General features: G+C 59.7%; 1 long non-coding RNA gene across 3 annotated transcripts; it reads left to right on the forward strand.

Moving 5' to 3' along the window:
* Nucleotides 1–1,175: 1,175 nt before the first annotated feature.
* LOC112664618 (uncharacterized) lies at nt 1,176–9,224 on the forward strand. Of its 3 annotated transcripts, none has more exons than XR_007402775.1 (4): nt 1,176–1,333; nt 6,150–6,233; nt 6,990–7,335; nt 7,726–9,224. It is a non-coding gene; the product is annotated as an uncharacterized LOC112664618 (long non-coding RNA). The 3 variants fall into 3 exon arrangements; XR_003139856.3 differs by lacking the exon at nt 7,726–9,224 and adding an exon at nt 2,286–2,446 and having other exon boundaries at nt 1,236–1,333; nt 6,990–7,710; XR_003139857.3 differs by lacking the exon at nt 7,726–9,224 and having other exon boundaries at nt 6,990–7,710.
* Nucleotides 9,225–10,489: the final 1,265 nt, after the last annotated feature.

The following is a 10,489-nucleotide window of genomic DNA, read 5'->3' on the forward strand; positions in this document are numbered from 1 at the left end:
TCCGGACTCGGTCACATTCCTCTTTCTGCTAATTGCTGATCTCGGCGATGGTCCCGAGACCATTGGAAAAACCGGAGCTCATCATCCGTGCGTCCCACGTTCACTCAGTGCCTGCTGTGTCCTGGGTTTGCCCCCAGGGTTTTGAGTGCACAGTCCTCCTGTTCCCCTGTGGAGCTCATGGGACAATACGCCTGTTCAGACAGTGTTGGTGCAGATCCCAGGTTAGGGATCTCCGAGGGAAATGGGGCCCCGGGCCAAGAGAGGCCTCAGGACTAGGCTTTTGGGCAGGAGGCATCCAGACGGGGACCCGCCAGTGCTCTGGGCCTGCCTGCAGCGTTCCTGACACCTGCTGCACTTCGTGCCACCCCATCACGAAGCCCCTGGGAGCTACTCAAGGCTGTGGAGCTCATGGCTCTAGCAATGGCGTTCAGTTCAACCTGCAGCCGAGCACCCGTGAAATCCTCAGATCTCCGTGTTTCAGAGCACTGCCGCAGCTGTCCTGTGGCCAGGCCCAGTCTACAGGATGCGGACCAATCTCCTTGGGAGAACCAATGGCAGTATGGCACCTGCTGCGGACTCTAAGAGCTTCTGCTCCATGTCATCCTGTAAGGGATATACCCTCACGTCTGCTTTACGCATGGGGCTGCTGGTCATGCAAGGCTGGAGGGCGGCCTGGATCACATCCACCTTCCGTCGCGTTGCGGGGCCACCGGGGCAGGGTCCCAAGTCGCTCCCTTCTGCTTTTGTCCTCATGGGTCTTCTCTGCCATAGCGGGAGGCAGACAAGTGTCAGTCTCTGGTGGTGCCACCGCGTGGCCTTTAATCAGGGGCCACCCGATGCATTGGCCCCACCAGCTAGAAGGGCCAGGTCGGTGGACAGCACCAGTTACATCTCAGAAAGGGTTTCTGTAGCTGGGAGGCATTTGCCACCACTTCCACGGCTGTTTTAAATTAGGCTTTCCAGCAGATTAGTTCGTTCAGCTATTTGGGGGCACTCAGCTTGGTGACTTCATCCAGTTGCACTTCCTCGACTCTGCTGTTACATAAGGACTCAGCTGTGTCTCCCCCAAAATGTCTTTCAGTCCTGCCCCGTATTGGAAGGTGGATTTCCACCCGGGAGCCCCCGCGCTCTGGCCCAGGACACCCAACTCATCCTTTGCCCTAGCCAGGAGTCTGGTTTCCATGGTGACCGTCTCTGCCGCCAGCAGCTCTGAGTTCTCGCCTCTGTCACCTCGTCCCTGCAGTGGGAGGGGCAGCATTCCTGGGGGCCTCTCTCCCACCAGCGCCAGTGGGGGACGCGGCTGCTGTGAGGACCATGTGGCACTGCACCCCGGGTGAGGTTCCTGGGACTTCGGCCCTGCACACCCCCACAATAGATGCTTCCCTGCGCACAGTGCCCCAGGCCAGGAGTCTGGGGTCGGGGTGTCGGAGGTGGGGCGCTCGTCCTGAGGCTGAGAGGGAGCATCTGCTCTCGGCTCCCTCCTGAGTGGGCTGGTGGCCATCGTCATGTCCACGTGGCTTTCTCCCTGCCTGTCTCTGTGTCCCAACCTCCTTTCTGGATAAGGACGCCATCGTGTTGCCTTAGGCCCATCCCGATGGCCTCATCTTAACTAACCTCACCCGCAGCAACAATGTTTCCAAATCAGGCCGTGCTTGGAGGTGTGAGGCGTTTGGGCACTGGCGCACGGATCCGGGAGACACGGTGCCCCCGTGGCAGACCCCCACGCTGAGCCCGGGGCCTCCTGGCTCAGAGAAGGCCAGGGGGTGGGGGGATGTCCAGATGGAGGCCCAGGGAGCGGCCCAGGGAGCAGGGACATGCCGTGAGCTCTGAGGACCTCTGTGCGGAGGTGGCACTTAAACCCGTCAGCCCCACCCGCCAGGGCCTCCGCTGCTTCCTGGCCCAGGGCAAGGCGCTGCCCACCTGCATTTTCACCCGGTCCTCGCAGGGCATGTCCCACTGAACTTACTCACTCTCTGCCACTTACCTGGCGTCCTGGGCTCCTCCCACCAACAACGGCCTCTCTGCTCCCCCAGCCGTGGGGCTCGCCCCGGGCTTCCCTCTCTGCATCAGTGTCTGTTCCTCCATCTGGTCTTTCTGTCTCCACCCCATATTCCTGCAGTCACTGCATCCTGGGGAGCCAATCCTTTGACTCAGGGGTGCCCCCTTGTCCTTCATCACCTCCCACCACAGGAGCCACTGTTGTCCTGCCCTCCTCTCTGAGGCGTCCTCGCCCAGCGCCCAGACTGCACTAGAACGCACGTCTGCCCAACTTTCTTTCTCGCCAGTGTCCCTGCCACGGGCCATCTCCTCGCCTGCTGGCCCTAAGGCCTGGAGGGCCTGTCGCCTCAGCCTGCCTGCACCCTATCTGCCTCCTGTCCCCTCTCCTGCCGCCCACCTGATGCACCCCTGTGGGCCCAGCTGCAGCTGATTGACGTCCAGGGAGACGGTGAGCTCCATGAGGGCAAGAACAGGCCCTAGTGGGCTTGTGCCCCCAAACCGATCCTAACCTCTGTGCAGGGCCGGCTGAGCTCGCCAGTTGGGGGCTGGGCGTCCTGGGCACCAATTCGGGCTTGGTGACTCTCCGACCTTCGGGAGGATGTTTTCTCTGTCTCACGTTGTGCATCTGCAGAACGGGGATGATACCAGGAGTAGCCTCGTGGTGCTACTACCAGGAGTACATGGAGGGTGCGCCAAGCCCCCAGGGCCGGCCCCACACGCCTCACGGCAGCTGCTCCTGGGGAAGCCACTCTCGGAAGGGGGGGGGTGCAAAGCTTCCCTCCCTGTTGACTCAGCCTCCTGGTGCAGTGTCTCCCCTGGTTTATAAACAACTGCCTGTGGCTGTTGCCTTTTCAAAAGGTTGGGAAGGGCTTTGTCCCTTGGTTTTCTGAGCCCCATTCGAAGGCTGCTCTGTGTGTGACACAGGACTCTGGCCACGGGTTCCTGCCAGTTCCCTATGGGCAAGTCATTGTGTTTCATGTTGTTTTCTGTCTCGAGATAAATCTGTTAAGCTTTCTTCCTGTTAGAAGATGAACACTATGCTCTTGGGCGAGCTTTCTGTTTTGCCTTTGCTACTGAGAGACCCAACCCCCTGTTGTGAAGAGAGCTCATGTCACTTCGGTGCAACAAGGGTGCTGTCTCCAGGGTCCCCGTTCTGGATGTGGGTTTGTCTTGTCCCCTGGGGAAGTCATAAGAATGGCATTACTGGGCTAATGCACTGGATTCCCCTCGTCTTGCCCAAGATGATGTTCGATTCAAGCCCCTACTTCAGTGGTCTAACCTCAAACCTACACAAGTTTCTTCTGACTTTTATCAGGCTCAACAGAACTGGACAATCTTTTGTAAATATGGAACTAGCTTAGTATGCTTCAGCTTCACAATGCAACATTAAAAAAAAATCAGTGAGATCCAGGGCTTAGACATTTAAATCCTATGCAAATAATTATGGCGAACATATGAATCAGAAAAATGTGCTTTGAGTTGGGCTGGCCGCTCCTTTCAATATTACCTTTTATTTGAAAATAGGCAAACAGAAAAGGAATTATATCTATTTGCTTTTTCTGTTGAATATTTTAATGGTTTGTTCTGTCTGAGAAAACCTGATGTTTAGCTAAAGTTGACAGAAACCACAAGTGGACGTGTCAAAACAAGCCAGAGAAAGTTACTTTTGATGTGTTTTATTGAGATATCCATGGTACTTTCCAATTATTTTATGCCAAGAAAGGTAGTTCTTCACAAAAAAAAAGAAAGAAAGAAAGAAAGAAAGAAAGAAAAGAAAAAGAAAACTATTTCTTTTGAAAACTGCAAGTGTAACTTGTCAAACCTTAAGCATAGTTTAAATCTATCCCAGGGGAAGTTCTGAAGCATGCGACACTGCTCCTGAGAGGAAGGAGAAAGCCGAGGACCCAGTGGGCTGTCTCGAGGGAGAGAGAGAGGGAGCCCTGAGGTGGCACTCCCTGCGCTGGCGTCTGCACAGGACGTGCTCGGTGCAGCTTCTTTGGCATCTAGAGAGGAAATTTTTTTTTAAGATTTTTTTTTAGTTTTTATTTATTCCTGATAGACATAGAGAGAGAGAGAGGCAGAGACACAGGCAGAGGGAGAAGCAGGCTCCATGCTGGAGCCGGACACGGGACTCGATCCTGGGACTCCAGGATCACGCCCTGGGCCAAAGGCAGGCGCTGAACCGCTGAGCCACCCAGGGATCCCCTCTAGAGAGGAATTTGCAGCATGGTGCCCCCAAAACAGCCCCACTTCCAGGGAAGAACCAGCATTGCGGTCAGGTTGTCGGCGCGGCCGTGCAGAGCTGCACAGGTGCCCTGCAGCCGGCGCGGCGCGCGGTGGTGGCTTCAGGCGGGGAAGGCGCAGCCCGTGGCAGTCCGCGGGCCCGGGTGCGAGTGCCGGCTTCCAGACGCCGAGCCTCGCAGGGTCTGTTCCTCTTCCCACTCGGGGATTAACGGGTCGCCCGGGGGCTAAGTGAGCTTCAAACGAGCGAGCACCCACAGAGGGTGCCCATTGGCGGAAGCGCACTCCCCCCCGGGTGCGGAGGCCTGCCCCGCCCCCTCCAGTCAAGGACCCCGGCCCAGGCCCCGCGGAGGGCGTCCCGCACCGGCGCCGCAGTGCACAGGCCCGCGGAGGGCGTCCCGCACCGGCCCCCGCAGTGCACAGGCCCGCGGAGGGCGTCCCGCACCGGCCCCCGCAGTGCACAGGCCCGCGGAGGCTCCTAGGCACGAGGCGCCGCACGGAGACCTCAGACACAGTCCAGGAGCGCAAAGGCAGTGGGGCGGCGGGGCGAGTTTTCAGATTAGACAGAAACCACATGAAAGTTGCCCTGGGAGGTGGGACGAGGTTTGAACTTGACTCAGCAGCGGGCGGGGTGGCGGCGAGGGAGAGCAGAGCCGAGCCCAGCCGAGCCGAGCCGAGGGCAGCCAGCAAGGGCGGCTCCCAGACGCAGGGCCCCGAGCTCCCTGGGAAAGCGGGAAGACCGGGTGTCGTGGACCTGCGCGGGCCCTGCTCCGGGGGCCTCGGGGCCTGGGGGTCTCGGGCAGCGGCCGGAGCCCACTCGCGGAGCCCAGCTCCCGGGAAGCGGTCCCGGTCCCGCTCCCCCTCCCGCCTCCCCCTTGGGCTTCGACACGCCCCGGGACTGTGCGGGTCAGCGTTCGTTCAAGCCGAGAATGAGATGAGGGTAATGAGCACAGGGACATGGTTTCCTCGGAGCAAACGCGACTCGAAAGCACGGGCCTGAACACGCACCGTGGGCGTGCGGGCGGCGAGCGCGAGCACCGGAGCGCAGGGCGCCAGCGCACAGGCCACAGGCCGCCGCGAGGGCTGCAGCTCGTGGTGGGGGCGGCGGGGGGCGGCGGGGGGCGGCGGGGGGCCTCGCGCCTCGGCCCAGGCAGCGGGAACGCGTGCGGCTGCTGCCTTTCCTGTGTGAGGTCCACGCGTTTGCGGGAGCCTGGTGACGTGTGACTGTCCCCCATGCCCGTGAGACAGCTGTGTGCACCTGCGCCACTGGGGATGAAACTGAACCTTGCCTCCCCGCGCCCCCCGTGCCCCGCCCCGTTGCGCCCCCACAAGGAGAAGGAGGGCCCCCCATCTAGGCATCCTTGGCGGAGCCTGTGCTGCTCCCCAGGGCGGGGCAGGGGCTGGCGTGGCCCCCGCTGTCCGTCCTTGTTGCTCAGGCCTTTGGGGAGAACCCAAGGCAGGGCCTGTCCCTAGACTGGTCTGTGCTGGCGGGCCGGCTCCTGCTCTGGTTTCAGGACCCTCCAGGCCAGGCTGTGCGGCATCTCGGAAACACGTGCGGGATACAGAGGACGGCTGGAAATAGGGGTCCCCCAAGGGCGAGGTGGGTTTGGAGCCTCCAGGAGCTCCCCCCTCCGGGGCAGCAGCATTCTCAGGTGTCCTGGAGTTTGTTGCTATGTCATGTTGCCCGTGCCCAGCCCTGAGGGTCCTGGGGGCGGGCTTCTGTCCTGCCGATAACGGTTGCACACTGCCCCGAGGCCAGCTGTGTGCACGCAGGGCTGCTCGGCCCACTGGGTCTTCTCCCAGGAGGAGCAGACCTGCAGCTCATCCTGCTTGCGTGGGTGTGTGTGTCACGTGTGTGCGCGGGAGGGAGCCTGGGGTTCACTGGTTCAAATGTGTGCAATTATTTGCAGGAGGTCAGGGCGAGTCCCAGTGCTGCAGCCCCAACTGGAATCAAGCAGGGACGTGGAGTCAAGCTGCAGTCTAAGGGTGCACTGGTATGTAGGCTGCAGTCACAGCTCTGAGGACACACAGGGCCCCTGGGACTGGGGAGGGGCCGGGGAGCACCGTCTTGGGCGGGGCGGCAGGAGTAAGTCAGAGCCCAGAGCTGCCCCTCTGTCCCCCTGGCTCATGGAGAGTCCTGCTAGAGGCAGGGCTGCTGTGGTGGCAGGCAGATCTTACCAAGTCCACCCAGGGGCCATCCGAGCCCAAGAGTCACTGAGGCCCGGAGAGGAGCCCCATGGAGTCAATGTGCCTTGGATAGCTCACGGAGAACGTGGCGTTGAGCACAAAGGGAGGGGCCTTGTCCCTCGCTTCCAGAAGATTCCAGCCGTTTCCTATTCCCTTTACCCTAGCCGGAGTTAGCCCTGTGCACAGGGAAGGCTGTGGAGGGGAGGGCAGGGCGATGGCCTGGGTGCCCGGAGCTGTGGGGTCCCTCAGCCTGTGGATGCTGCTGTGCCCCCACGCGGATCTAGGACTGTGACTCCCACATTCATCACATTCATCACCTGGCAGAGAAGAGTGTGACCCAGGCCTGCCTCAGGAGCCCTGTGTGTACTGGCCGTGGTGCCTCCTGCTGGGCACACAGACTGAACTCGGGGACCAGCCTGCCCCTAGCCCTCCCCACACACCACCCCATCCCCAAGTAGGGCCCCTGGGTTCCAACTCTGTGTTGCTCTAAGGGCCACAGTCCAGCCTAAAGTAATGTTTGTTCCTTTCAGAGTGTCACCCCATTCTTGTTTGTTCATTTTCAGTGACAAACCTCCATGGCAGAAGCCTAGGGTGCAGGAAGAGGTCGGGCTCAAAATCCAGGTCAGGTTGCAAACTGTTGCCCCTCTGAACTCAGCCTCGAGGTGCTCTAGGCCAGACTCAGAGTTTGAAACAGAGTGTGAGAGCAGGTCTCTAACCTAGACTTTGGAAACCCACCATCCATTGTGTGTGCGGGTGCCTCGGGATCAGGACGCTGAGCATGTGAGGCACACACCTGGATCTAAAGATCCCTGAGCACGAAGGATCAGAGCAGAGTCTGAAGATCTCCATGCACCCAGGATCACACCCAGGTCGGAAGATCCCCACACTCACAGACAAGATCACACCCAGGTCAGAAGATCCCCACACTCACAGGTTCACACTCGGGTTTGAGAAACTTTCTGAGCTCATTGTAGGCTTGCACACAGCAGCGGTCACGCAGAGTGATGGGGCACAGGCCAGTGGGAGCACCAGGCAGGGCACAGCATCTATCACGCCCTCTTTGGGATCGCGCCCTCTTTGAGATCCCACATTTTTCCCTACAAGTTGTCTTGTGGCTCAGTGGTCCCTTCCTCCTCATTGCTGAGCAGAACTCAGCAGTGTGGAGGGGGTCATGGCCTGTTGAACCATTTCCTATTGAAGGGCATCCTCGTTGATTCCAATTTGGGGCCACCACAAAGGCAGCTGCTGTGAACACCTGTGTACAGGTTTATATGTGAACAACATGCATGTGTTTTTCAGGACATGAAATGCTAAATAAATCCCTAAGTAAATCGTGATCAGTACAGTGATGAGCCCCTGCAGAACCACCATGGCACCGGGCGAACAGCCACAGTTCCTTGGGGTCCCACAGACCTGGGTTTGAGTCTCAGCTGTGCTACCTGTTGGCCGTGCAATCCGGGACCAGGAGCTAACGACACGGAGCCTTGATTTTCCTCTTCTGTGAAACAGGAGCAGTAAACCGTGTGCTTTGCAGCTGCTTGTTGGGATTAACGGAGCTAATTTGTGTCAGCGCTTAGCACAGGGTCCTCGGCGAATGGTGGCTATGGCAGTGTCATCCTTACCACCTGCGAGGCCGCAGGTGCCCCAGGCTGGGAGGTGACACTGCCCACCTGCTCCAGGCGCTTCTGGAGCACTTGACTTCCTGCCCCCGGGCTGCCCCCCCCACCCCCACAGCCAATCCCCCCCGCCGCCCCTTCACGCCTCTCAGGAGACCTCCCCCTAAAGATTCCTGTTTTTAGAAAACGTGTTCCTACTCATTTAATGGATATTCTTATCAAAAAGCATCACCCACTCAGCGTTAGGAGCAGGATTATTTCCTTTTCCTTCCTAAAGCCAAGACACCTCCTTGCCAAGGTAGGGACATTTTTATTGATTCATTCGAACCCAAATATATCATTTGGATTTATAAGAAGCACACCCAGTGCCAAACCCTTGGGGAACATGTACCAAACAAGGGGTCAGGATCAGCATCAAACCTTTCCCAGAGCTCATCAAACCTCACGCGTGGGAGGGAAGCCGCCACCCGGAGAAGCCCCCGCAGGAAGGTCTGGGTCCTGCTGCCAAGGGCGTGAGGTGCACAGAACCTCCCGGAGCCTGCAGACCATGGGGAGGGCGCTCAGGGCCAGTGATGGTTGGGGAACCGGATGCACCCGGCTCTCCACAGAGAGAGACCCACTTTGTCCAGAGGTGCTCCCGGAACGCAGGCAGCTGGCCTGCATGCCAGGAAGGAGTCTCGGGGCCTCAGTGCTGGAGCAGGGGCAGCTGTACCCCCAGCAGCGCCTCTAATCTCTGTCTGAGGCTCACCTGGGACTGTGAGGCCAGTCCGGTCTCTCCACTCCTCTTTAAAAAGATCCTGAAATAAAAAAATGCCCTTGGCCAAATTGAGCTTTTTGTTGCAAAGGAAGGATTTGCCAGGGAACTGGGGGAAGTCAGGGTGTCTAGCTGCTCCCTGGTCCTTCTCACTTCCAGGATCTTTTTATGGTATTGTTGGCAAAATGTGGCAGCAGCTAGATTCAGCGGGATAGCCTGGGGAGGGGTAAGAGGTTCCACCCCCGCCAGACCGGCATCTGTGAAGGCGAAGGCGAAGGCGAAGGCAAGGCCCTACTTGGCTCCCGGGAGCAGGAGGGGGCCCGAGGGCTGCGGTCCAGGAGGCGGGCAGATGCGAGGGGCAACCGGTCCGGGCACACCTGACCCTGGCCTTCACAGTGAGAGCGGAAGTGACGCCTGCCCAACACAGGCCCCAGGAGCCATGTCCCGCAGCCCCTTCTCCATGCTGATGGAGAAGAATTGCCAACCCCTCCCAGCTGCTTGCTGCCCTCAGTTTTCAGAGCTGTCATCCTTGGGAAATTAGAGGTAAACTTATGTGTGGATGCGCAGAGCTAAGGAACGCCAGGGCCCTGCAGCAGGAGGGGCCAGGCGTCCGCCGCATCCCCCCGGCTCCTGGTGTGAGAAACGGCTCTGTGCGGAGCGTGGCTGCATTCTTTATGCAACCGCCTTGGCATGACTCTCTTCCCTGGCAGCCTGGCAAGCCAGAGCCCGGCTAAGCGCCAGGAAATCAGCCTGTGAGCCGCGTTCACAAGTCTGACTGTTCCACAGAGCTTCCCAGGGGCCCTGGTGTCCCCTGGTCACATGGTGCCAACAGTGGCACCAGGGTCCTGGCTGCCCACGTCCCCTCTGTGTCTGGGTTCCTCTTCCCATGAGGGACCGGATGAGCGGCTCCCGCACCCCTTGCACTCTGTGCTTGACAGCTCTGAGTGCAAGAAAGGTGGACAGGCCAGTGGGCCAGCTCGTCGACAAGCAGGACAGGCAAGCTAACACCTGCTGTCTGTGCCCTGTTGGCCTTTGTGGCTCTGTTGTCCCCATGCAACAACCAGGGAAACCAAGGCAGGACAATTAAGTAGCCTGCCAAGTTGGGGAACCTGCCAGTGTCCAGGGAGGCAGTGCGGTGTCAGTATCTGGAAGCATCCCACGCCCCTGAGGGAGGGTGGCTTCCGCCAACATGTGTAGGAGGACACACTCACCCCCTCGGCCCCACAAGGGCATGCCCATCAGTGACAGTCTGGTCGACGGGGGGTTTGGAAGCATCCTTGCTCGCCTGTGTCCAGGATACAGCCATGGATGGAGAGCGGGTTGCACCTGTGAGGCACAGAGCCCTCGACAACTTCCTCCCGTGGCTGAGGCCACGGTCCCCACCTCGCTGTCCCAACTCAGTGTCTGCAGGAGCTGCCCGCCCGCCCAGCTGCGCTCCCACCTGGCTTCTGTCAGTGCGCCCCCGCCCCAGCTTCTGCTCCGGGTCTCCGGTCTCCCCTTTGGCTTCCTCTCTCATCTCTGCCTCAGCAAGTCGGACAGGAAGCCCAGCGCTGTCACTGCCAGCCTGTCACCTGCCGCGTTCCCCTCCCCTGTCTCCCCCCGGGTCCTCCTCGTGGGACTGGGGGGTCCCATCACTTGCCTCTGCCTGTCCCCACCTCCTGAGCAGCTGCACTGTCAAGAGCCTCATCCCCGC

This window comes from Canis lupus, chromosome 16 (genome assembly GCF_003254725.2).
Source record: "Canis lupus dingo isolate Sandy chromosome 16, ASM325472v2, whole genome shotgun sequence".
Lineage (NCBI taxonomy): Eukaryota > Metazoa > Chordata > Mammalia > Carnivora > Canidae > Canis > Canis lupus.